Here is a 27183-nt window from a genome sequence, read left to right as displayed (position 1 = left end):
CTTGGGCATTTACCTGGCCACTGCAGGAAACAGGATTTAAGCCCTGTGAAAAGGCACTTGTGCATTTCTGTGTGCTGCTGATTGCAGCGATGAGAGAGAGAACCAAGCAAATCTAATGGCAGTAGCATAATGGTGTCATCAGATGCATTTTTTCTAAGCTACTGGGGTTTTGCTAGTATTTTGTAGTTATTTGCCAGCATACTGCTGTTATTTCAGTTCTCACTTTATTTTTGGAGGGAAACACTCCAGAATGCAATCTGAAATCTGAGTCAGTCTAAGCTGTGAATTTGGGAAGAGATCTGTGACCCCAAAACCCCCATACCCTTCTTTAATTTCTTATTTTTAAACAAAGAAGGAAGCAAGTTCTATATACTTTTTTTTCCCCCTCTTGAGAGGAATAAGTGATGCAGATCAGAGCAGTTTATTGTAGATATCACCATAACTCTAGAGGCACGTGTTGTACTGTAGAGACAAGAGGGCTGGAGTCCCTGCCCTAGGGGGTTTGTGGCACAGCAGAGAATTCTGCTGTGGCAAAGAAGGTCTTTTCTCAAATGCATATGTATATGCATATATATCCAGGTATTTTATGCTGAGAGCGTAGAATGGGTCTGGCATGAAAGAGCACAGTTAATTATGAATTTGTGCCAGCCACGTTATTTGTGAATGGTGGAGGGGAACCAAGCTGTGAATACAAAGCAATCTGCTGAAATGAGAGTGAACGTATAAAAACAAAAATATCCTTATTCAGTGTCCTTTGAGAGCAGGGATTTTCTTCTTGTGCGGCCTGGCCCCAATCTACTTGCATTTGGCAGCAGGTACCAATTTGAAAGACTTACTAAAGCTGTAATTTTTGCCTTTTCATTTTTAAAAGAATTATCATAAAAGCTAATTTATATAAATAGCTATGAAATGAAACATGCTTCTGAAAGTGCAGTACAATCGATCACATATAAATAAGGTAGCCTTCAGTATTCTTTTTTTTTTAACTTGATAAGTCCAAAAAATTTAACAGTGTGGGATCAAAGAATGTGTGGTCATCTTCCCTCGTCATATAGTCATAGGGTGATGCACCATCTGGGGAAAGGAGACTCTTGTGGGTAGGACTCTTAACTGTTACCATATATGAACAGAAAATAAAGGTAGATTATCCATTTCTCTGATTTCCAATGAATGACCTGTTAATTAGGGTACTTCGGGCTGAATTCATGTACCACTGAAATCAATAGGAGATTTTATATTAGTGTCCACATGCATCCAGCCCCTCCAAGAGGAAGGATTGTCATTTAGGATCCTGGATTGGGAGAACCAGTTTCTGATCTGGAGCTCTACAGCAGCTTGTCTGGTGAGACCAAGCTCCTCAGTCTCGTGATGTCTCAGTTCAACTCCTCTTAAGCAGAGATGGTTTCTCTCCTAGAAATTCCTGTATCTTTGGACTGCTGTCTGAGAGTGTTGTCATTGTGAAGCTGGGCAGGCAAGCAAATGAAGTACTGACTAACGTCCCGTGTGCAGAAGAGTAGGTGCTATGTGAGAGAAATCTAGCAATTTGTTGAAGGAGTGTATTGACTTGTGAACCAAACAAGGTGAGTGCAGCTGATGGACGCACTGCCAAAGCCTGAGGTCTTGCTGTGGGAGGAGTGCAAGCGAAACCTCCCAAACACCTAGTTAAACTAGAGTCTCCTGGCACACTCCTGCAAATGTGCCTCCCACCTTATGCTGTTGGCTTGTATTTGTTTGGGGTGTTCCTCACAGTGTCTCTGGAGCTGGCTCTTGCTCACTCAGGCCCCTGTCTCCAATGTTCTTTGAAGTCATTGTTTCTTTTGAAATTGGGAGGATAAGAACTTCTCCTTCCCAAATTGATCTCTCCACCCCATCAACTTGCAAAGTTGTTTGGGTGTGGGAGCAGAGACTATCTGGTGGATCCAGTTCTTGCAATGGGTTTGATGCTGCAGGGCTGTGCCTTCTGTATTCAGCTTGGTCCTTTTCTCTACTTCAGCATGTTTTGAAGCGGCCTGCTTGTCAGTAAAAGCATACTTGTAGGGTACCACGTTTGGACGAGATGCTGTGCATCTTTGCTGGAGGAATGATTTCGGTGTGAGTGTGGCCATTGGGACCTCCTCAATTCATCACATTTGTATCTCAGTTTTTGAGACTCTGGATTTCTTATCTTCAAACTTCTTTGCTTTGTTCTTAGAAAAAAAGAAAGAAGCTGAGAATTTTCATCATTCTTGGAACAGTAGATACCACAAGTACAGAGATGTCCCCCACTAAAATGTCAACCGTACCCACAAAGAGCATCATTTTAAGATTAACCTTCAAAACTTCATCTCAGCTATCAAAGGACTTTGGCTAATGGAAATGCCCTGGTTCTTGATATTGTGTGCTAACGTTCTTCTCCCCCTTTTCTCTACTGTGCCTATGGAAAAGCAAACTTAGATGAGCTGACAAGAAATATGTAGACCACTGAAAAAGTTGTGCATTTCATAGCGCAGAGGAGCCTGGGGTGTTTCTAGCTGTTGTCTTTGACACACTGTGGACCACTGGGCTGCAGGCAGCTACTCATGGCAAAGAGCGGATTAAGAAGAGGAAGGAGTGATGATTCTCGTGTCTTGAGCTGGTTGAGGGTGATCATAACATGACCTTTGATTTCTGTGTAGACACTTGTGTGGTGAAAAATTGATCAACTGAGCTTTGCAAAGTATATGATGAAAAGTAGTGTGTGAGGGGTAAGTCTCCTTGCACAGCAGCCTGCTCCTGGGCAATCTTAGTTCTTATAGAGGCCCCTCTAAGTCTGTGTCGGAGCAACTTGGAGGATTCATCTGTGTGTTATGTGTTTGTAGCATTGCTATTGTTCACCTAAGAAGGTGTTTTCCTTAAAACAACAGTTCTTATGATCTTGTGATTTGGGGAAAATTCTGCTTTCTTGTGCCTATGCTTGTACTGAAAAGCTGAGAATCCAGAAGGCAAACAGAAAGTCAGTGGTCCTCTGTTCTAATTGTCTTGGGGCTTAACCTATGATTTTATAGTTATGATTCTTTGAGTCATTGGGAGTGGCAATATGGAGCTGTGTTCATGTGCACAGTCTATTCTATTCTGTATCTGTTCAAACTTTGGGGTGGTCGTGGTGAGGATTCTTTCCCTAGCGGAAAGCAAAGTTGTGTTTGTAGCTGGTGAGTGGGATATTTCACCAGAGCTGGATAATCATTCCATGGATAGCCCTGGGAATGAGGCTACTTCACTCTGGCTCCCCAAGTCACCGTCTCTTAACAACCTATGATCTCCAGCCCTGGTCTTGCCTTCTGGCCACCACAGCCTGCCTGCTAGAGAGATGTAGCAAATTAGTCTCAGAACTGGGGAGTGAATACTGGAAACACTCTAAAAGCAGCACATCTCTGCTTGTTTTTCTGTTGTCCCAGGCTATTTTGGCCAGATATAGCATAGGATTGAAAGCTTTTGCTTCTTTGTAAAAAGCCTTACAGAGCTTGTTGAATTTTCTTTTTTTCCTCCTGCTTTTTGGCCCGTTTGGAGGGCCACAGACCAACATGCCTTTTGGAAATAGGCAAGGGCTCAGCGCTCGGTGTGTTAGGGGCTGGGTGCGGCTGCAGGTCAAGAAGCTCAGCCCTGCGTGTCCTTCTGCTGCACATCTGTCTAAACAGTCCTACTGCAGGAGGCCCCCATGTCACACGGACAGGCAATTCTGAGCCGTGGAGGAAAGTCCATCTGGGGCACATGGACTTCTCTTTCTTTTGGGCTTTTTATTTCCTTCTTTTTTTGACTTGGCTTCTGGAAAAAGGACTGTAAAAGGAGGTCAGCAAATGGGCTGCTTAGTGAATCAGAACTGCTGGAGAGCTGGGCACAGAATCTGCCTCCTGCTGCTGCTGTTTTATCTCTTCAATTATTTATGTTCCTAATGGATAAAATGGTCATCAGTACAGGGCAGAGGAGGTGCAAGTCACAATCTGCAGTTTATGTAAAGAAGAAGTAGATGTCCCTTGAACTTCCGCGAACTCCTCAGCTAGTGTCCACAAATTCTGCTGCTCCTGAGTGAATTGTACAGGGCCATTTCAGGCACATTAGCTAAATGTGTAATGCTGCAGATGATGTGGCCTGATCCCTACTGCTGTCAACAAAGTGAGAGCAAGCTTGGTTTAACCGCAGGAGATGCTTGTGACATTGTTGCTCAACTACTGGCTTGCAGCATGCTGGGGCATTACAAAAGGTGGTTCACAGTTGCAGAGGTGACAGTGTTGCTGTTGTCCAAACAAAGGAGAAAATGAGTCCCTGGATGCTTTTAGTCTCCAAAGTCAAGGAGTCTCCTTCAACCTCTTGGAACTCTCAGAAGTTACACTGGCTCTCTACTGATGCCATTCTTCATTTGATTGTTCTAGCAATAAATATAATGGAGTTGTGACTTTTTTTTTTTCTTCCTTTTAATAGAGGGTACTTGAGCTACAAAAACTGGTTCAGAGTTGGTGGAATCCAGTGCTTTCTAGATCTCATATTGCCTGACCTATGTTTCAGTCTAGTTGCTGTCAGTTAAATACCCACTGAGATGGGCATCCAGGAAATTCAGGAGAGATTGTACACCAAGCTGGCTGTTAGCTTGCTCTGCCAGACCAGATTGGCTCTTTGCTGTGTATCTTTAGAGCTTTGACAAATTAGTTTTAAATGTTCGATCCAAAGGGTTTCTCCGCCAGTTTTGGGACACCCTGTGACCTATAGCAATGTCTCCTATAACTGTGCTGCAGCAGCTGCCAAGAAAAGCCTGCACATGCTGCATCCAGACTGGGAGGGTTCTCCCCATCTTTAATGCTTCTTGGACTTCTTGCTGGGAAGTCTCCTAGCTAAGCCAAGAGGGTTTCTCTCTTTTTGTCTCTTCCTCCCAGTTCAATTGACTTTTGTGTTGCTCTTCTCTGAATAGCAGAGTATGAACTGGAGGGCACCTTCTCTGCTTAGCCACACAGCTTTCTTGCCTAACCAAGAGTAGGATTCTACCCTTTCTGCTCAGGGCTGTGAAATCCCTAGGACAGTGAAACCACAATGAATAATCCCCTAATACTCCTGAAGCAAACATGTGATATCTCTAATACTATCTGTGACTTCAAATTTTTGCGAAGCACATGCAAGTTGTTTTATCACATACCAGAGTATGTGATACAGTATGTGGACTGGTTTGTGTGTGTGTATGTCTACAGTGTGGTTAGCCTCAAAGTATAGGGAAAAATATTTGTCTGCCGTTACACATTCCTTTTCACAGCTTTGGGAATGGCTTTTTTTGAGAAGAGGATTGTAGTCATCGTGTTCCCACAAGGATGTTCATGAGTTGGAATTGTGCATGGTGCCTCAGAAAAGCTGGGATGAGATCCCAGAATATGTGCTCCTCATCAATATGTGAGCTGCTGTTCATCCGCAGCTTGCTCCCCCAGAAACGCTGTTTAGAATGAAGAGTGGAAGATGGTACTGAGTGTGCTCAGAGGAGGGATTCGTCTGTGTGATGCTACCAGTGGTGGCTGGGCTGTGGAAAAGGAAAGAAATCTTTGACGGCTGATGAGTTACTATCCTTAGTTCCCTCCTTCATGTGAGTTTATTTCCAGTGCTTTAGGTGAAATCTACTTTGGCCTGCCAACACTCAGCTCTAGATTGGTGTCTCTTCCCTCTGTCTGTCGTGCCTGGCTTCTGCCCACGAGACCGTTACCCCTGAGCACTGTCACAGCAGCCAGGTGTGGGAGGGCGCTGGGAGAAGAACAGGCTGGCGGGCCGCAGAGGCCCGCTTGCCGATGAGCAAACCCTGGCTAAGCGTTGGCCAAGGGAGCTGCAGAGGAAATGAGACTTTGCACAAGCATCTGGAGGGGTGTAATGCCAAGAGAGGGAGGAGAATTGTTTAGTTTCACTGGCTTTAGTACAACTGTCCCCTCCTGAAGTAAAAAAAAAAAAAAAAAAAAAAAGAGAGAATTTGAAGCTGAAGTGCAGTTCTGGAGGAGGAATGTAGCTATGCCAGGCAGGATAGCACAGTGCAGGATGCTTGAATGGCAGAAACCTCTCTGGATGCAGCTGGGCAGCTCTGATTGCATCAGCCTGAGGCTGTGCCTTGGCAGGGAGGGCCAGGAGAGGCTCAGAGCGAGCACAGCAGAAGTGGGGTGTGCTGGTGGGTCTCGGGCTGTGGTTCCCATGCTTGGGAATCTGCACTTCTGCATGGCGGAGTGTGAGCCAGGAGCCAGCATAGTCCTAAGTCAATGAGAGATGGGAAGTCCTTGTGGATGTTAACTCCAGCTTTTCGCTCACCTTTTCGGTTTGGGCTGCTTTTCTCCAGTTACACTAGCTGACAGCAGTAAGAGCCTCTGCCAAGACAAAAATGTTCACCCTAAAGTTAGCGCATCGGGAGACAGAAGCCACGTGGTGGCTGACCCGTCTCTGCCTTCCGTGGGCATAGCTGTACCGTGCGGCTGCCCTGATCCAAAGAGCAGGGGAGCTGAGGTCTTTCCCCTGCCAGCTCTGTTTGAGCTCAGCTCTTTGCTCTCCCGGGAACTTGGGGAGTGCCCTGTTTGTTATGAAGCCGTTATCAAATGTGTCCAGGGTGTGCGCGTGGAGCTGGGATGGCCTGTCTCCACCTGACCCCACCCCAGCTGCTGTTCTCCCTGAAGGACTTCTGGCAGAGGGAACCGGGAGCTGGGAACAGCACTGTGAGCAAATAAACCACGGGATCGTGAGTGCTAGCTCCTGGAGGCTGGCCACGGGGCGCAAGCGCGTCTTGCTGACCTCTGGACGTTTTCAGTGCAGAACCAAGGAGAAAAGAAGATCCCAGCTTGTGGGAAGAGAAGCTCCAAGGACTTAACGTCTTCCTTCTGCTTTCTGAGAGGCGAAGTCCATGGCAGGACAGGTGTGGTCTCTGCTCCAGTGACTGTATTTCATTTTTCCTTGCAGACCACTGGTGCCTGGAGCTATGTGAGCACACAAAAGAGGACAGGCAAGGCCTTTTACTGCTTCAGTTTGTATTACAGTTATTTTTTTAAGATCACTTCCCCCGCGAGTCACTTTGCTTTCAGCCTTTTGTATTGTCTCCTGGCTGTTTCTTCAAGGTGGGAACTAGTGCAGTCCTGCTTGCCACACTGAGCTCATTCTTGCTGTGATATATTCACACATGAAGTCTCTTCAGATCATGCAGTCTTATGTCCCCTTTTATTTTAAAATAAATTACACATGACATAAATTACATATTCAGGTAGGATCTGAGTCGTGGCATCAGGAATCTACTATCTACCCATCCTACCTTTGTTCTCCCCTTGGTTGTGTTCTTTGTAGTTTAAAGGCTCTCCTGAGTTTGTGTCAAGTGTTATGTGATGTGACCTACTGGAAATGTAGGTGAACAGCATTGGAAATGTCCATCTGGACCAGCACTAAATTCCCCCTGCCCAGGGCCTGCTGTCAAAATGACAGCGAGATTTGTGGTTCTTAGGGGCCTACAGATTCTCTGAGCTTCTTGTTGCCTGGGGAGTTGGTACCAGCTGGGCTCAGGCAGTAATGGGAGACGCATCATGGCCTTTGGGGAGCTAGCATTTGTCCTCTTTTGTAGGCAGGGGGGGTGACTCAAAGCTGAGGGGGTTAAACTCCAAGTGAGATTACTGGCCTGTAGCAAAGCCTTGCTGCTGTGAGTGCACAGTGCTGAGGCAAGTGAGAGTGTGTCATCACGACAGCAAGAGAGCTGCTGTCGGAGCTGATCTCTCGTCTCCCAGAGGTTGTGCTTACCGACTTGGCTGGTTTCTGCAGCACAGCCGGGACGGTGCTGTCACTCCCTTCGCTGGGGCACGCAGAAGTGGAAATGCTCGTGCCTTGCTCCTGAGATGAATACCTTTGCTGTTCGTCTGCTTACTTTAGAGAGTTCTCCTTCCCTTGAAAGGAGCCCTTGGCGGAGTGTGTATTTACGAGGGAAGCGGTATCGGGGAGGACAGCTATTTAACAGGAGTTGGTGCTTTTTCTCAGCAGTTAATCCAGGCACATGCTTGGGATGGACTCCAGCTCTGCTGAGCAGCCAAGCGCTCTGGATCTGCTCGTGGCTGCCAGCAGCCCTGGGGTGGACACTTGAGCTCAGACCAGGCCCACAGAGATAAGGAAGTCAGGAGTGTGTTTTCTATGGGCACCTCAGTAGTGTACATAGATCTGTTTGGGACCCTCCTAATCATCGCTGTTGTGAGCAGGAGAGGTTTTCAGTGCAGTGGGAACTTGTCGTCTTGTTACCTGAATAAGCCTTTTTTGGCCGCACTCGGCCCATACTGGCTTCACAGGATTCGACTTCGCAGCTCTTTAAACAAACCAAAACGGACTGGATGGAGCCCAGGGTTCCTCTTCCTCAGTGCCTGCTCTGTTCAGGCTGCCGGTCCTCAAGCAGCGCGGCTGCGTGCCACGCATTGCTGTGTGATGGCATTATTTTCAGCAGCCCTTGTTAATGCCAGTGAAAGCCTTGCTGTCTGCGGTGGCCGGGCCAGCCCTCAGCAGCTGCTCGGAGGCTCCGGTCAGTGCCAGGCGTTTTGCTGCCTGGTTTGAATGGCCGATGTGATTTGAACAGCTCCCTGCTCTTCCCGTGATCGCGATGTCATGGGCAGGTGTCAGGCAATAGCACGATTGTTCTCCCAGTAAACAAGTGACGACGATTTTGGAGTTGTACTTCATGTAGAGGCAGTGCAGCATGCGGACGGGGTTGCTAATGTCGGCTGTCATGGGGCAGGTTGGTCTGAAAGCTCGTGAACCACCTCCTTGCGTGCCTTCGCAAGGCCCTTGTGGGTGTTCCGTCGTGTGCCAGCTTCCTGCTCTGTGTCTCACGCTTGGAAGTGTTTTGTACTGAAGTGTATCCCTGCAGGATGGAGCTTGCAGCACAGAGGTGGACATTTTGGTGGACGTAGATCCCAACCGTCGCAGCAGTAATCCAGGAAATGCCTGGGAGAGGCCCCTGCGCTCGCTGCTGCGGACACCCAGCGTGTACCTGAGGGCTGAGCTAACCTGTGACTCTGTGAGATCCATGTATATTTGGCACCCTGAGCCAGTCCTTTAGGGATTTAGGGTTTTCCCGTCAGGATAAATAACTATTTTTTTTTCTTTCTTTTTTCTCAGAAAATAAAATAGTTAGGGCATCTACCCACCTCTTGGCTGCCATCCTGCAGTAATAACCAGCATGAGTTTGCAGTGGAGGAAAGCAGGTTTTGCCTTGTCTTCCAAAGGCAAAGGTTTATAAAAAAGTATGAAAGGAAAAATTAGTTTTCTTACTTATGGCAAAATTACTTCAGAAGAAGGTCCCATCAAGGTTTCCGAAAGACGAACCATGACACTGTTGATTCAATAACATACAGTGGGAATAGGCTGTTTCAGAGGTGTGCAGGTGAGGGGATGTGTTACCCAAGAAAATCCCTTTGCATTCTGCATGTTTGGTCCTGAGATTTCCGTGGAGATGTTTAGTTTTGTATTTTTTAAAAACACAGCGGTCTGACTTTTTGTGCTGTACTGCAGGCCCCGAGAGCTGTTCCTGGGTATCTGATCTGATTTCGCACCCGTTCTCATTAAAGGCTGCACGTGACATGTTAGCTCTTGGCCTGCTGTGGCTGTCGCAGGATCTCACACCGTATGCGTGCATGCGGAGTGCTGTCTCTCAGTTAACCTACTGACCGAGCCTTGCTTCATCCTGCCCTGTTCTTCTTACCCCTGTGGCTGTTTTCATTTTTTTTGGGTTGCCTCCTAGGAAAGCACAATTTAGCAAATGCAATTTTTCCGCTGTGTTGCTTCTGAGTTCTTTCTAATGTTGGGTATTGCTGTGCTTTGTGTGTCCAGCAACCGTAGCATTTACAGTCAAATGACTTTGTCTTGTCTAATATCTTCTTTAATCCAGTTTCATTTCTCTGACTTCCAGAAATCCATTATCATTTCAAAAGCGACATTTCCATGACTCTTATCTTTCCATTGCCTGCTCCATTAACATCCCCCTTCTTACTCCTCAAGTACTTTCCAAAGCTTGTTATTTTCAGGTAGAGCCCTAAAAGAAAAGAATGAGATCAACAATACTGCTGAAAGAAATCCATGTGAATGAGGAATTTACAATTAGCTATTCCATCAGAGCAGGACTGTATTAATGTATCACTGTTAACATTTTGCTGCGTAGCAAGTAGAAATTGTATGGATGACTCTGATTGGATAAGCTGATTAATAAGCTTTAAATTATAGTGGAAATGAAGACTGAAATAGCAATAAGACCAGTCTCACAGTAATACTGTCTGCACAGAACAGATGTTCACTCTGAAGGCCAGGACTTTTTTTGACAGAGGGGACAAATCCCTCTCTCAATCTGGGAGAAAATACCATCCCTGAGAATTTTTCAGGAGGATCCTAGTGTTCCAGTTCTGTCCTGATCAAACTGGGTTGTCTGGTCTGGCTGTGTTACTTTATACTGAATTATGACTGGTGAAGTTTGCCAAAACGGCAGGTTAGTTTGCAAGCCCCATGCCTTTATGGGAGGATCATAGGGCAGCTTTGATGTTCTTGCTCCTCGGGCTAAGCACAACGGGGCCGTGGAGCACGAAGGCGGTGTTATTAGCTGTCTGTGTGCTGACAGCAGCTCTGAAGCCGTCCCCTGGGTCGCAGTTAGGCGTCATGCCAGCCCAGAACTGGGGGCTGTCTCTGCCCCAAATGAAGCAGTCCTGCTTGCCCTGCCTCTGAGATTGTCGTCGTGTTCTGGACTAACCAAGGAGCTGATGTGTTCTTCTGGCCTGTGCTGATATTGTAGAGATGAAAGACAATAGATGAAACATCAGCTTTTCCATAGAGATAGTAATTTTAAGGGTAAATTTTTTAGGCAGTTGATTTGCAATAATACAAATTTAAGGCCAGTTTTTTTTTGTTTTGGTTTGTTTGTTTTTAAATAGGGATGAAAGCACCTAGGTCATTTCAAATTTAGAGGAGCTGAGCACCCCATAGTCTTACAAATCTCGTCCTGCGCAGGGAGCCTGCCTCCATTCTCTGCCAGGGCCACTCTCGCTGATTTGAAATGCCGTGCAGCAGGAGCTCTCACCATCTCCCATGAGCAAGCTTCTGCTGAGGTGTTCACACACCCGGTACCAGGCTCACAGCTGCCTTTCATGTGCTGTGGTCCACGGATTATGTCCAGGAAAAGGGTTGGTGGAGGAAAAGAGCTAGGAAAATACTGCAGGAGGTAGGTCCCAAGCAGTTCTGAATGGCCCTTTCATCCTTGTCTCAGAAATCAGCAAGAGCCATAGAAAGAGAAGCTCTGCAAAACCGGCCTTGAAGGGATCGTGTCCAATCTCCTCCCCACCAGAGCCCATACATCTGGAGGAGGGAAGCTTATTTTGTGTGGCTCTGCTGTGCTGCTTGTGAAAGACTACTACTATTTTTTTCCCCCTTCTGACACCTGTGTAGATGTTCCCCAAGGCAATTTCTGTGCTGGAGGTGGACTGTTGGCACAGAGCTGGTCCCAGTGCTGTCTCCAGGCCCACTGTGCACCTTGGTGGTTGCAGGAGAGGGAGTTCAGTTGGTCTGAACAGAAGGGCTGCACGAAGGCCGTGGTTCATGTTGTGGCAGTGAGATGAGATGCAGATGCCCCGAGCTCCCAGTGTCTCTCCTCAGTGCCATGGTGTGCCCAAAGGGACAGGCCCATCTTGGAGAACACTTATGCCTTGGTCTCTTTGTTGGGATGGAAACTTTTACAATGATCTATCTTTATTAGGGACCTCGCTTGGAGGAGATGCTTTGTTGTGAATTACTGTTCTTACATCTCCTCCCACCTTGTTTCTCTTGCAAACTGTCTCCTTTATCCTCCTCCAAACTCTTCCTTAAATCCCTCCTGTGCATACTTGGCAGCCAGTAGCTAGTGCTAGTCACTATTTATCACACTAGCTGTGCTGCTTTCCAACTGCTCTGGTGCCTGCTAGTTTTCTTGTGTACTTCTGATTGCAAGTCCTTCGGGGCTGGGCTGTCCCTTGTGCTTCAGCTGGTTCAGTGCCTCACAGATGGGGATGTGCTCCTGGAGGAACGTGGCAGTTCCTCCATGGCAGTGGCATGGCAGAACTGCAGTGTCTGACCCAAAGTCTGGATGCCTCTGCGTCCTGCATGCCTTCTGCTTCTCCTAGACTTGCCATGAGTCCTAGAATCTCACACAGACTTTGTTATTGCAGATCTCTTGCCTTTTGCAGCGCTGATGGCTGTGGCCTTTTTTGCCTGGTTGAACTCCTCCTCGGCCCTGCCTTTTCTAGATGCACACGTGACATCAAGGGTAGCGAGCTAAAGTGCTTGCAAAGTGCAGCAAAGCAGCTGCTTTGCTGCAGCGAGGATGTCTGTATTGACTGGGCTCTCTGCAGTTTGGGAACGGGCGCTTTCACCTTTAAAATCCAACTCTAAGGCTCCTGCATAAACAGTGAAATAGGACCTGCCCCACGGGGAACAGTTTGTGTAGTTAAATCTAAGTATTACTGGAAAAGGAAAATGCAACCTTTGTCGCCCCTAGCTCTGCCAGGGCACGGGTGGCGTTACGGCTGCTGGCTTCCTTTGCATGGAGCAAGCCTGGCTTGCCTGCGAAGAGGGATTTTTTTGGAAGTAGATTAATGTCTTTCTGTGAGTTCATAGCATCTGTTCCACGTCCTCAGATCCTGCTGTCCAAAGTGTTTGATAGATGCTCAGGGGACCTTTCCAGGCTACAGTTTTGGAAAATACAGGGTGTGTTACCTGCATCTTTTCTGTGAGTTCCTCAAACGTGGTACAGTCTGGTTCTTGTTAAGCTGCGCTGAGCAAAGCTTTCGCCTCCAGTCTGAAGGACTTTTATCTGTACGTCGAGCGAGCAACAACCCCCCCACCCCAACCTGCTCGTGGGAGCACTAGGGGACGTCTGCCCCCGTGTGCAGGATTATGCCTGTACAGTGGTTCGGAGGATAAAATGGCTGCTTGTTCCCGCACGCAGGGAGCAGCTGAGCTCTGGGAGCTTGGGAAGTTTACAGGAAGGCAGAGGGTCTCCTACAAAGTGCTGGTGGGTTGCCTGGGACAGGAGAGGGCTCCAGGCTTTCCAGGGTGTCTGGGTGCAGGGAGAAGAGCCTCCCATTTCTTTCAAACATCTTCCAGCCAGGACCCCTGAGGACTCGAGCCAAGGCAGGCCCAGGTGTTTTGAGTGAAATTCTCCTCACTGCTGTTTTAGAGGCAGCAGAACTGAAGAACTCAGCATCCCCTCACACGTGTTTGAGGCCAGGCCATGTGCATCTTCATGCATGGGCAGCAGATGGATTGGGGTCCGAGCGGCACATGGATTGCAGCAGCTGGGTTTTCACTGCGCTGCTTTGCTTGCACTTGGGGAGCTGGGGGTCAGCCGTGGGCCTGTGCAGCCTGTGCCATGCTCTGTTACTAGCTCAAAGCAGCTCCTGCCAGGCTTGCCCTGGTAGGGGCGGGAGGGAGGGTGGAGCGTTCAGATGGCAGCCGACGGGGAGGCAGAGATTAATGAAGTGTTGAGCTCTTAATGGGGAAGACTGCTTAGTTGGTTTGGGGTTTTCCTCCCCACCCATCCCATGCTTTTTAAAGTGTAGCACAGTCTTGTGAGCAGCTTGGGAACGGAAGTGATTTCAGACTGGAGGTGACCTCATCTGTCTCCAGCTCCAAGTTGGAGCAGTGTTTGGTGTTTTGGTCACAGCTTTTGCGGCTCTTTGAACGACGCAGGCGAGAGCTGAAGCGGTGGGCAGAGTCCGTTGCTTCCTACTTAGCAAGGCAATCCCGGCATGTGCGGGGTAGGATCTCGCCCTGAGACCTCTCGCAGTCTGCCAGCCCCTCTCCCGTGGCTCTCCCAACTGGGTATTGGTGAGACTCAGCTACAGTCCTGCGACTTCCTGGCATCTTGCCCCTACTGCTGGTTTGGGGGCTTTTGGGCAACATCCGAGCTGTCCTGAGCTTTTTCTGCTGCTAGCCCTGCAGGCAGTACGATGTGGAGCTGATGGAGGGCATGGCCCTGCTGAAGAGCGCTAGTGCTGTAAAACATCCCCTTGCGTCTGCTTGAGGAAGGGAGCTTAGCAGGGCGCTAGCCTGCGGCGTGATGCTTTCCAGCCCAGACCTAGTGACTGACCGGCAGCACCGGGCAGCCATGTGATTGGGCTGAGTAAGTAGTGGGAAGTGGGCACTGCTGTTGGGTTTTATATCTTTCTGTTCTCATCTTTTAAGTGCTGTGGGGCATGAGATGAGTGGCAAGGAAGAGAAGACAGAGCGGAGTCCAAAAAAAAGGCAGGAGGCCTTCCTAGAAATGTTAAATAGTGCAGCCATTTCCATGGATGGAAGGTTAGACACTATCCTGCATGGTGCTGAGCCGTACCCAGCTGGAAGAATTGCTCAGTGCTATCTGGGATTGATGCCCAAGCCCAGGAAGGTGCTGAGGTGTATGTATGGAGGGATGGAAGAGTTCTTGCTGGGATCTTAATATCTTGGAGCCATGTGGATCCCTAGAAAAGGGAAGCAGAGCCTTCTAAGAAGTGTTGCTTTCTAGGAGTGGAGATGTGACAAAAGGAGTGCTGAGGACGTGGGGTCTAGGGTGAGCGTGTCGGGTCTATGATGAGGGTGTCAGGTCCAGGGCAGCGCCGAGGAGCTCAGGACAGTGCAGCCAGCCGCTGCTTGCAGAGAGTAACAGAGAACCTTCCTTCCTGACGTGGCAAAAGGCCTTTCCTCCTTCTCCCTGAATGTCTGCTCCTCTGAAATGGCTAAGATTTTTCTCTTGCGCAGTTGGACCATGGAGTCCTTGGGTGTGCCGGTGTCCAGCAAGCCCAGCTCCACCCTGGCTCCTGGAGCTGATCTGCCAAGTGCATGCAGCTCTGAGCTTCCATAAATGAGCATGTGCTCCAGTAAAAACAGGAATGTGCTCCGAGCGTTGTCTTGCAAGCTGTTTGGGGGAGTCCAGCCACCTCCCCTGAGCCTAGTCTTCTGTCTGGAGCTCAAGCTAAAGAGATGCTGGGCTGTGGCAGGCTATTGCTGGGAATATAAAAGGAGTCTTTTCTAATGCTCCTTTGGCTGTGAAGATGTGGAAGGAACTCCCTGTAGCTGCCCAAGCAGCTCTGGGAGGGGGAAAAGCTTTACTGGGGGAATTTCCTCTTCTCTTGGCCTCGTCCTAGGTTGTATCAAGGCTTCTGTGTGGAGGTAAACTTTCCTTATCTAGCAGTGGTGGGAGGGAATTTAACCCCTTGTAGGATCCAGCAAGATTTCACCCTCCTGCCTCTCTTCCCTGTTGCACTGGGAGCGGGAACAGGGAACAGATCTCATCACATAAATGTGTCACTGTGAGGATGAGAGTTTACAGCCTCCTTTTCCTCCCTCAGGCGTGACTCCATGCCTTTATGCAATGCAGTAATCTGAAGTGCACGGAGAAGCAGGGTTTGTGCACTAAAATGTCCTCTTTGTCCCCTTTACTCAGCATCCCACAACTCTGCCAGTGACATGGGAGTGCAGTGCAGGTAAGCATGGCTGACTGAGTGGTACAGGAGCTCTGCCATGGCCTGAGAAGGGGCTTGGGTCAGTGGGGCCCCAAGGGAGACTTATGTTGCTCTCAGTGTTGAAGGACGCACAGGCCAGTGCTTGCTGCTTGGCAGGACTCAGGCCTTTGGCAGTCCCCTTCCATCTGTGGTCTCCTGTGTTCAGGCTCCAGAAGCATCCCAGAAAGGAGCCATTGAGCCCAGAGCCCTGCCTGTCGCCAGTGTCAGTAGGGCACAATAAAGAAGATGTGTCTGGGTGGCAGCCTGGGTAGGTCTCATGTCAGGAACAAATCAGCCTTTGTAATCCGCGGTGCCTTCAGTGGGAAGTTTGTCAGCTCTGGGGCTGGGGTGCTAATGCTGGGCTCTGTGCCCAGCCCTGCCGTGCTGCTCAGCCTCCCTGTTTGGGGCTGACCGGCAGCCTGGTGACACGCTCACCAGCTCTCCCATTGCTGTGGGTGGTCCTTGCAGCAGGTCCTGTTTGCCCAAGCATCACTCTGCCTGGTGGGCCGAGTAGCTGCAGGAGGCAGGACTCTCCTGGCCTCTCCAGTCCTGTTCTGGCTGGCGTGGCATTTGGCAGCCTGGTTGCTTTGTGCCATGTGTGGCACAGGAGGGGGCTGAGTGGGATTGTTTGGTGGTATGTGACAGCAAAGCAGTCATGATAGAGAAGTGAGGGAAGCTCCTGTGCTTGGGGTGGTATGCAGCACGGGAGGGTACGCTTTGGGAAACAGTCCTTCCTGGCTCTTGAGGATCAACCAAGATCTGTCCCCTGGAGTTCCTCTCTCCCCTGGCTACTCTGCCGCCACTGGGTGCAGCCTTAGTGCAGAGAGCTCAGCGCGGATGGCTGTGTCTGCAGGAGGTGCCTGCCAGCGGATTCGGAGCAGCCTTTGTCCAGAGCAGTGCATTTGGTGGTGGGATTTGCCAACCTACCCTTGGGCTGAGAACCTGGCAACGGCGTGAAGGCAGTAAGATGAGATCACATTGGGAAGGATCCCCTCCCTGAAGTTATGTCATCCAGGCTTTTATTTTGCGGCAGTTTTGTCTAGCTACTTGCTTTTACTGCAGTATCGTGGTTTGCTGTTCCTACTGCGTTTTGTTTGTGCTATCTCCCAGCATTTCCTTTTTTCTGATCAAAGAACCCTGTCATCTAAGAAGACTCTGCTCAAGAGAATTTCTACTCTTTGAGCTATGAAGACTTTGTTGGGAAAGGAAAGGGAAGTTTAATGCATGTCCTGCTGCACTCTGTCATGGCTGCCAGTCCATTGCAGACCCCCACAGATCTACGCATGTCTTTGCTTTACGGCTTTGCTCAGAGAGCTGCTTTTTAGTGAAGGAGCTCTCCTCAGAGAGGCTTCTCTGGATGCTTGCTTCAAAGTGTGCAGACATTTCCCTGAACAGGCATCTTTTTTTTCCGTGGCACTGGGAATTTCCTGATGCTCCTGTCTCCTTGCTGGACAGCAGCCAATATGGACTTACCATTTTTGGCTAGTTCTAAACATTCAACCTAATCCAGAGGCTTTATTTGTCAGTGAACTTCCACCTACAATCAATGTGCTGATAACCACTGGATGCAGGAATGGCATGGATAGGGGGAAGATCGGGAGGCAAAGAAGGGTCGTAGGTAGAAAAGGGGAGATGATCTGTAGGCCTGACTGTCAGAGAAATCTTGCCTGTGAAGGGATCTCTAGCTCTTCCAAAGGAAGGAATCACTGAGGGGAATTGTAGGGCCTGGGAGGGCAGTTTTAGAAGAGCATAAATTATTTTCTGACCTTGAAAAACGTTCTGTTCACTCAAAGAGGAAGCAGCAACCACAGGGAAAGTGTAGTTACCCAAATCACCAAGAATTGAGCAACTTGTTTCAAAGCATAGAATCTGTTGAGCAAGAGAACTGGTTTCCCTCCTGAAGCAAGTGTTACTGGTAAGATGAGGAGGCAGAGTCCTCCTGCAGTTCAGCTGCCAGATAGAGCTGATAATTTCCTTAACCCTCCCCCCACACAGTATCTCCCATTTTTCTCCCTTCCTTCTTGGTGCTACAGTTTCTCAAAAAGCCTAGATATTCCTGTGCCACATGGTGCCATTTTTATTTGCCTTGTGTGCTCTGTGTTTTCGTGCTGGCTAGGCCTGGTGCAGACACCATTAGCACATGTCTTGCCCCTTCTTAGGGTGAGTGGATACATTGTTGCCCAAAGTAGTGTGCATAAAAATGAATACATGAAAAAGGAGTCCAGATAAAGATTGCACTGCACAGTGTGAACTCTGAAGGACCCTGGTGCGGAAAGGAAGAGGGTCTGGTAGCTGTTAATTTGGGGATCCTGGCTCATCAATGGCAGATTCTTTTTGGCTTTGTAGAAGGCAGACCCAAATGATGTAGGAATGGTTCGGAGAACTCCCCCTCTGCTGCGGTGCCCTGCAGATCAGTAAGTCAGTGCAGTTGTGCTGTCTGCCGGGAGCACATTCTCCATGCCCACAGAGAAGTGTCCTGTGGGTGGATGTATGAAAGAGCTTGAAAGTAAAAACCTAACTGGGAGTGCTATCATGCCTCCCAGGTGTGTACTTTGTGCAGAGGGGAGGTACTAGGTTGCGCTGGGGAGAGTGGATTGAGACTAAGTCTGTCCCAACTAGCTGGCTGCTCAGTCCCCATGTGCTTGGAGAACAAAGTCTCTCCAGAGCCCTTTGCTCTGTAGCTGCTCCTGTGAGCCAGCACATAAATGGAAACAGATGGCGTCATCTCAGCGGTTGGTAAGAATCTCATTGCCGCAAAACTGCTAATGAAGTTTGGACCTGGCAAAAGCATGCTGAGGCTCCTGTGCTAAAGGGCTTGCTGGCTCGCGGGTTTCCACTGGGGTGCTGTTATCACCTCTCTGTTGCAGGCAACCCAAGAGTTGAGCTGACCTCATGCCTTGGTAAGCAGAGGTACTTCCCTTGCCTGAATTTCCTATAGCAGCCTCAGACAGGGTGACCTCTGATACTCACCCTGCTCCTGCTCTGAGACACTTTGGCAGCATGTTCTCGCTGGGCTGAGGGCAGAGTTTGGGCAGGCTGAGGAAGATTCATGGAGTCAGAAATGAGCAATATCCTACACCCAAACAAGGCCTTCCTCCCCAAAGCCTTGTCTGCTTCCATGTGGTTTCCTAGCATCCCACACCAGAGCAGGGCTAGTGAAGGAGGGAGGTGGTCCTGTGGCTCACTTGACTTTCAGGAGAGTGTTGCACCCCCTGTACATACCTGTCTTGCACTGAAGAGTGACTCTCCATGCTGGGGTGGGTTCTGGAGGACAAGGCTGAACTGAGTGTGTGGAGCAGTTGGCTGTTGTGTGACTGCATCTCGTGGCTGGCCTGTTGGGCGACCCATTGTGTGATGCTGAGCAGTAGAAATTGGGTTTGTTCATCTGAGTACCATAAAGCCATCAGGACCTGTTGGTCTCGGTAAATAATCCATATGGGTATCCTTACTATGAGCTGCAGACCTTTGCATATGCAACTGCGCTACAAAAGGGTCTGGATAGCTCTCTGGTACTCACTAATCTCTGCTGAGACTCTGAGCTAGCTGCTTCTCCATCCAAGAGGGTCTCTTCCCTCTGTTTTGCTACAAACTCAGGCTAACACTTTTTACTCTTTCCTTACTGGTCAGCAGCTCTGATAAGGATAAGAGTCAGTAACTGCTGAGGAGTGCTGTTACTCTTAAGCTTGGAAGAAACTTTGTTTAAATTCCCTTTGACAGACAGCACAATTTGATTTATATTTTCAGTGACTTGAAGTTTTCTGCCATCATCACAGCATTTAACAAAATGCAAATCCACAGTCATGCTGCAGGGTACAGAGAGGTGGTGGTGCGTGCAGCAGAGATGTAACCAGCCTCAGCATTTGCTGGAGCAAGTAGATGGGGGAGAAGGGGAGAGAAGAGCATTGGAGAGCATCTTCTGATTCCCTTTTGGATTATTCTGAAGCATCTTCCCCAGCCATGGCCTTGGCATTTCTTCTGGTAGGATATGTGGAGCCAGTGTAAATGCTGGGTGGCCACATAGCTAGCCATAGATGTCAAACAAGAAACAGAAAAATCTGATTCCCCAACTTTGACTGTTGGGTTGAGCTGCATGAACCTTGGGTTGTTAAAATCTTGATGCTTTGGTCTTTAATGCCTGGGACTATCTCAGCCATTTACTGCCTTGCAGCTCTTCTCTCTTCCCTTTTCTTCATGCAGCAAGTCACCAGGCTTTGTATTTGCGTGGCCAGTTCCATCAGTGGCCACAGCACCGCTGCACTGGGGTCCTGCTTCCTTCAGCTGGGGTTGGGGTTGGGGTAGCCCCCTAACACAGTGCTGCAGCATCAACAGCACTGTTGCCATGCTGCAGCAGTTTCTAACTAATGTTACATGTGTGTCAGGCCCAGGGAAACCACACAAGAGAGCAGCAAGCTCCTGAAATCTTTCAAAATTCCTCTTGGAGCCTTCTCCATGGGGCAGGCAGCAGTTTGGCATTGAAGCTGGGTAGAGAGTAGAAATGGGGCAGTGTGGGCAGTGATGCAGAAATGCCGAAGGTCTCTCAGCGGGATGCCTTGGAGGGCGGAGACCTGCAGCAGGTCTCCAGAGCAGGGGCTGCCCTGACAGGCCAGGGAGCAGATGGGTAGCACCATGCAGTTTGCATTGGAGAACACAATATAGTATAGGGTGCAAAAGGCCAGAATGACAGATCATTTCTGAAAAGCTCAGTCTGCAGGTCTCCAGTGAAGGGGCACCTGTGAGAGGACTCTCAGGCTGGGTCCTCTGCTTATATCTTTTGTCAGGTAGAAATAGTGTCTTGCGCATCTCTGAAGGTCCTGGGAATGCTTTTACAAGGGTCAGGGCTCCTGGAACCAGCTTTGCTTCCCAGAGAGCTGCTGCTTGGTAGCGGAGGAGAAGGACAGATGTCCTGTATGCACAGTTAGGGTCTCTGTGGATACTTCATCTGGGCTTGCACTCGTTCCTTTCTCTGCGAGCAATGAGAGAGCTCTCTGTGCTGACTTCTCAGATCTCACAGTTGCTCTATTTCTTACCTATTTTTCCCCTCTGCAGGAGAGTGTTATGATCCTTTTGTGAGAACATCTGACACCACTGCTGGTAAACAGATGTGCTTTTTGTAGGCCCTACCTGAAAGGAATGGCTTGCACCACTGCTCATAAATTGAGGTGTGATCCAGCCCTGGTTTAGCTGATTGCTTATTTCTGCTGATTAGCTTATTGCTGCTAATTGCCAACAACATCACACTCATTTTCTGTGTCACTCAGAAGAGAAGGGGCAGGGTGGCAGGTGTGGGAGGGAAACTGGTGTTTACCACACTGGAAAGGACAAATGCTTCTGCCATGAAATGCTCAAACTGTTGAAACAGCCCCTGCAGTTCTCTGCTGTTTATGTTGAAGCAAGAGCAATGTTCAAGGAGGACAGGAGCAGAATTCCCCTCGGACTAATGCTACTGGATCATGCAGGGCTGCAAGGGTGCTGCCAGGCAGCGAAACCATCAGGAGGAAGCAGGAAACGGAGAGGGAACCTAATTACCTATCTGCACAGATGAACGCTGGTCCTGATGCAGGGCCCCGGCTTGGGCAGATTGGTGTGTGCAGTAAGGCCAGTGCAGGCTGGTCAGGTGTGGCAGTGCTGGGAGCAGGGCTCCTGGGGTCCTCCCCCGAGGAGGGCAGATGGTCAAGTGCGGAGCTGTGGCCAGCCAGATCAGCCCAAAAACCAGCTAACCATGTTAGCCTGGGGCCATGCTGCACGGAGAGGGCACTGCCTTGCAGCAGCCCAGCTGGGTCCTGCCCCTGGGCATTGGCAAGTGGGCAGAGCTGCCAGGGGCTGTCCCAAGGAGTACAGGGAGAAAGATAACGTCTGGTACTTCCTTGGCAAAATCCTTGCTCACAGCAGAGGGAGGGATGCTGGGAGGGACACCCATAGGAGACACCCTTGGGAAGGAGAAGGTGCCTTTTCCCCCTTGTGCTAGGCAGCTACAGGCTGTCCTTGGAAGATGTGCTCTGCAGAGCTTTGGAGGTTATTCCTCACATGAGCTGGGACTGGGCTTCTCATTGCCTGTTGGTTGCCTCCCAGAATTGAAGGTTACTTTAAATCACTGCTTTTTTTCCCCCTTTGCTAATGGAATTAATGATGTAGTGAGCTAAGAGTGGGCTTGTTCTCCTCTCCTGTGGGCATCAGCTACTGCTAAAGTTATGTTAATTGTAGCTGGGAGCCCCAGACAGGAGCTGGGAACTTTCCCAAGACAGTTGGCTTGCGTTCTCTAAATACTGTTTCTGGGAGCCTGCTAGGATGACAGTCTGGTTAAAAAGACCTCCTTGCAGAGCTAGAAGTGTCCGTGAGATGAGCGTATTAGAGATGAACCAGGATCATCCATGCTTGGGTCCCTTCTCCAGCCTTGTCTGTGCAGTGCCTGCTCTCCACGGTCTGTGCGAAGTGTGCAGTTTGCAGATGTGGTACCCCAGCCTGGACTGTCCTCCCCAGCGATGTCCTCGGGATAGCCTCTGCGCAACCAGGCATGAGTCTCATGGTGCTCAGAGGCCGTGATGTGCTCTCCAGTTCAGGATTCAGCCTCTTTGGTAGACAGGCCTGATTCTGCATCCCTTACTCACGTGAGCAGTCGTCTGTATTTCAATGGGACTACTCGGTGAGTAAGGATCGCAGGATTGGGACCACTGCCTATAATTTTAAGGTGGACCTTCTGCAGGCTCCTGTCTCCAGCCTTTTGTTGTTCGTATATGTTAATATGCATCAGGAGTTTCCAGAACTGCTGATGCTCTTGTTGTTTGGATGGAGAATCTGAAAGCCGGAGAAGCAGTGCCCCTTTCATTTCTGAGGATAAATCACTGTTATTTTCCACCCTCCCTCTCCAGAAGGGCTCCCAGCCCAGCCAACTTCCATGCCGTGGGACAATGTGTACCTGTTTTTCTCCCAAATGTGCCTATTCCTGGCTTTCCAGTGTTGGCAGGGCTGTGCCCCATCTCTCTGTTTTTCCTGGCTGTGAATTCTGAGATTATAAGGAAGGAATCTACTTATTCCTGAGTGTGCTGCAGAGCGGATGGAAGACGCAGAGGGAAAGATGAGCTGTTGTAGTGCTGTGAGACTGCTACAGATTTTCTCGTGCAACCTGGTTTCTCTTCCTGTCTCAACAGATGGAGTTTGAAAACCTCTGTCCTTTGCTCAGGTTTTGAATGTAGTGGCAGTCAGAGAGGCCAGTTCCTGCAACCCTACGTGAGGCTGAAGGAATGAGGGTTACAGGGTTGGTCTGCAGACTGACTTCTGTCTGGCCCCTGCTCGGAGAGAGCTGGTGCCAGAGCTCCCTGTTAGAGCCGGCTGCGCCAGCAGGCACAGTCCTGTCTCGCCCCAGCGGCACCCGCTCTTCTGCGGGCCGGCTTCTCCCTCACGTGGAGTGTGTTGGTACCGCACCAGGGAAGGTCTGTTTGGTAGTGGCTTTTCCTGTGCTGCTGATGAGAAAAGAGCAACTCTTCCGTAGAAGAGTTCCAGCCAGCTTGACATCTGTTCAATTTATTATATTTTACAAATTACCCTGAATGATGAGCAGAGGAGCTGGGTGTGAGAAGAGCTGGGAACTTGCTGCAGAAGGACTCGCAAGTTTGAACAAGTGGGAGGCAATTTATGATCACTGGTTCTTTTTCAGGGTTGGAAGTGAAGGCACCTGGTGACTCACACAGTGCCTCTAGGGGAGTGTGAGGTACTTCAAGTGGACGCAGGCAGCCTGAATGCCTTTAAAATGCAGTTGGATAGATTTCTGGAGGGACTATGTGACAAAGCAGCCATGATCCTTGAGTGGAAATTAAAGCTTGACCTGTGAAGTAAGTAAAAGAAAAGAAGGCAGGAGATTTGATTGCTGAGTTGATTGTGCATGTGGCACTGTATGTATAGCATGTTCATCCCTACTTTGTGATTTCTGCAGTACTGGTCTGATTTCTTGCTTTTTTCTGAGCATCACAGGGTGAAGCCTGGCTCACATCAGGGCTCTGACACTCCCAGTAACCACTGGGAGAAACCATCTGGCTTTGGAGCCTTGCTTGTATGTTCAAGGTTAAATTGATCATCAGAGTTTAGATCAACACAGTTTCAGATCAAATCAGCAGGAGCTTCAAGATGAGTGTGCTGCTCTCCCAATGACGTACCAGCAAGAGTTTAGACCTTGTGACACCCTTGAGACTTACCTGTCCAAAATTAACACTGAGTGTCCATGCAATGGGAGAGCAGGAAGCGAGAAGGGAAGGTAGGTCTGGAGAAGTAGAGGTTGCCAGCTGCTTGCGTACAGGGAAGGTACCTGCAGCTCCCTCAGCCTCTGTTTCCCTGGTCTTGGCTGAGGATGGTTCTCCTGCCTAATGTCAAGTTTGCTGCTTGATGCTGCTCCTGTTTGATTTGAACAAACAGCTTCTCTGGAGCTGTCCTTCCCATCTTGGTAGAAAGCAGGCAGGAATTGAATTTCCCTTCTGTGGGGAATTCTGGAAATAGTTTTGTCTGCTTTAGCTAAAAAAGTGTAGATGCTGTCATGGCAGGACTGCGGTGACTTTCCGGAGGCATAGATAACCAGGGCTTCACAGTCCTCTGCACAAGCCAGATCGAGCCAGGTACATCCCCCAAGGGAGCATATTGCCTGGCTCCGTGATGCTTATGCTTCTCAAGGCTATGGTGGCCGAACATTTTCCTTACATGATGCACACTGAGTATGAAGCAAGCTGTAGGCTGTAGCACCTCACAGGAAAAGTCTTGCGGAGTAAAGACAGGGTCCTTTCCTCACCCTGCTTTGCACATGGCTCTTCTTGCCAAGCCTCTGGCTTTAGCTCCCTTTCTGTTTATCCCTACTGTTTCTAGCAGCAGAGCTGGAGGAGCTGCGTGTGGCTCACAGGGGCCGACATTGCCGTCGGCGTTGACAGCGTGTTGCTGAGAGGCCGAGAGACGTGTCTGCATCCATCTGATGGATGTCAGAGCTGTGTCAGTGCAGTGACCCCCGATCAGTGTCACACATGGGCAGCTCAGCAAGGCCTGGTCTGCTCGATTACCTGATGGGTAATGCGAAAGGCCTAGCTTGGAGGTCGCCGGGGTGAAACGATGGGAGCTCAGGACTGCTGGAGAAAGGCGTGCGGGGCTGTGGTGGTTGTGGCTGGAGCCCAGCCAGGACTGTGTAAATTTAGCCAAGGCCAGAATTTCCTCTCCCTGCCCCCAGCCCCATGTCTGATCTGTGCTATTCTTTCCTCGCGCATCCTCACGTTGCTTCCTCTCCTCCTTATGTTTGCAGATGTCTCCACCCACAGTGCTGCGCTTCGAGGGGCTGCTTGCTGCGCGTCACTGCTGCTGGATCCTAAACGCTGTGTGTTTTTCTTTAATGGGTGTATCGCTTCCAGCTCCAATGACTGTGTGATAGCACAGCCTTGCGCCTGCCTCTGCTCAGTGCCACGAGTGAAGCCTGGCGGCCTTGCTCTTTGCTCTGGGGCTGCCAGTGCATGGTGTTGCCCTCATAGCATGGACCTGCTGCTCTCAGGGAGCATTTCTGTGCTCCGGCCAGCTGCCTGGTGGTGAATTTTGCCTTTTGTGAGTTTACATCTAAAAAGACAAATTAACGTGTTTTCTCTCTTCCTCTCAGAGCCCATCTTCAGCCCTGCAGACTAGAAATTGCCTTCGACAAAGGGAAAAGTAGGACATCCCCCATCCCCGTTACCCCGTACTGCAGCTCTGCCCACACTCACTGCATCCCCCTGCCAGGAGGGGCGGCCCTCTGGCCAGCGCACCCAGAGCTGGCCTCTGGCAGCCCTGCAGAAGGGTGGGTGCGTGGTTTGCAGGGGCGCCGGGGGATGTGCGTCCTCGCTGTCCTGGCTCCTTTGTTAGCGAGCAACTGCCAAAGGTGGTGGGAACACTGAGGGCTTGGGCTGTGCTGGACAATGATGATTTTTTTCTTTTTTCTTTTTTTTTTGTCTGTCTTTTTTCCTGTCACCATTTGACAAGGAAGGGCTGGTCCGTGACATGGGCCCTGCTGGGCGCACTGCGCAGATGTGTTTGCGTTTCCTTTGCCACATGCCCGGCAGGATGAGGCTGTGGCCATTGCTCTGGTCTGACGGTCACAGAGCTGGATTCTGGTCCTGGCTCCACTGCTGAGCTGCTGCTAGCGCGTGACTAGTGAGGAGGTTAGAGGTGCACGTGGCTCATAAGCCAAGTGAAGAAAACAGTTTGGTTTTGCTCTGTATCTTGAAAGAGCCAAGATATATGTTTCCCTGCTGAGCTCTGCTGCAAACAGCATGTGAGATCTCCTCTGCGCTACTCTTCTTCTGTTAAGATGTTGTACATTAGATTTCTTGTTGGAGGAACAGGCCAGGATTTACTTTGGGCATTTCCAGCTCCTATGTGGAAAGGGAAGGGGGGAAATCTGAAAGGACAGAGGCAAAATAAGGTTTGATTTGGATGCCTTTGGAAAGTTGGCACATGAACCTACCTGAGCCAGTGGCTCAGCATGTGCCGTGCAACACATCTGAGCAGCTCAAACATGTCCTCTCCTTGGTGTGTCATTTCTGATTTGATGTCTCTGGCAAGAAAAGAAGCCAAGACAAGCTCTTCTAGCTCCTTGTTCTGAGAGGAGCCCCTGTAGGAGGGGCAGAGGAGGCTGAGTCTGCAGCCAACTGACACTCTTCTTAAGCTGTAGCATTGGCCATGCAGTGCGAAAGAGGCTCTCTGTAGGCAAGACCTACCCTTCTCAGTTTCTTTTCCTCGTTTTCTCTCTGCATTCCCAGGCATGGTCTCCTAGCTGGAATTCCTTTCTGGCTGCCCATCCCGGGAGCCATGTATGATGTGTGCAAGCTCAGTGCGATCAAGAGACAGTAGCTCCTTGTTCCTATCTGCACTGTCAGCGCAGCTCCTGGGGCCATGATCAACACTGTGGTTTTGCTGCAACCAAATCGTTGTTGACTTCGTCTGTGATCCCAGTTGAGAAAAATGCTCTGATTTGTGGCAGTGGGCTCATGTGGACAGAGCTTGTCTCCCCATGTCCAGGCAGATACTTGTGGTTCGTGGCCATGTGGCTTGTGGTCTTCTGGCAAGGGTTTACCAAGCTGTGAAAATTTGTGGAGGGTAGGGAGGGTTTGCAGCTATTGTGGTTTATAGTACAGAAGGATTGGTGAAATGTCTGTGTTATCTCAAGTATGTTCTGATGTGTCTGCTGCATGTCCCAAACTGTTGCCCTTGTAGCCCAGCACAGAGAGCATAGTATCTTACAAGCTGCAGATCTGAACTGTGAAATCCTCCAGTCAGGGAAGTAGAGATTAGATATTGTGAATCTAGGAGTAAAAACCAGCATCATGAACATGCCCTGACCCACTGCTGAACTAGGAGGGTGCTCTAAGTGTTGTCAGCTCCCTGAGGAGTAGAGTAATTCTGCAAATTAGGGGAAGAGCACCCATCCAAGGGACAGAAAGATGTGCAGACCTTCCTCCTCCTGCATGTGTCACTGCCGTGGACTTGGACAATCCCGCACAGCTGTAGGTTTGCTGCACAGTGTTCTTGGGATGTCTGTGACCATGATGTTCAAGCTGCTTGTGCATTCTGATTGCTTATGAACATCTAGAGATAATCCCTTAAATGATGCTCTGCAGGCCATGTTCTGTTCTTCTTTTCTTCTCTCGCGCTCTCTTCCCCCCTCCCCTTTTTTTTTAAAGTATATGGTACATACAGAAGTCTGGTTTCTAACACC

General features: G+C 49.5%; 1 protein-coding gene across 3 annotated transcripts in view; it reads left to right on the top strand.

Moving 5' to 3' along the window:
* The window catches only part of SEPTIN5 (septin 5), a 47188-nt gene that overhangs the window by 1008 nt on the left and 18997 nt on the right, over positions 1–27183 (top strand). Inside the window, exon 1 of one of the 3 annotated variants that reach the window (XM_062589811.1) lies at positions 23113–23302. The exons of 1 other annotated variant lie outside the window; for it this stretch is intronic. The gene's annotated coding sequence lies outside the window, so the exon portion shown is untranslated. Of the gene's footprint in view, positions 1–23112; positions 23303–25122; positions 25140–27183 lie in introns of those variants that run through there. One more of the 3 variants, XM_062589812.1, reaches the window with a different exon arrangement.

This window comes from Rhea pennata, chromosome 17 (assembly GCF_028389875.1).
Source record: "Rhea pennata isolate bPtePen1 chromosome 17, bPtePen1.pri, whole genome shotgun sequence".
Lineage (NCBI taxonomy): Eukaryota > Metazoa > Chordata > Aves > Rheiformes > Rheidae > Rhea > Rhea pennata.
Note: the sequence above shows the minus strand (reverse complement) of the source record. Positions and strands in the feature narration are given on the sequence as shown.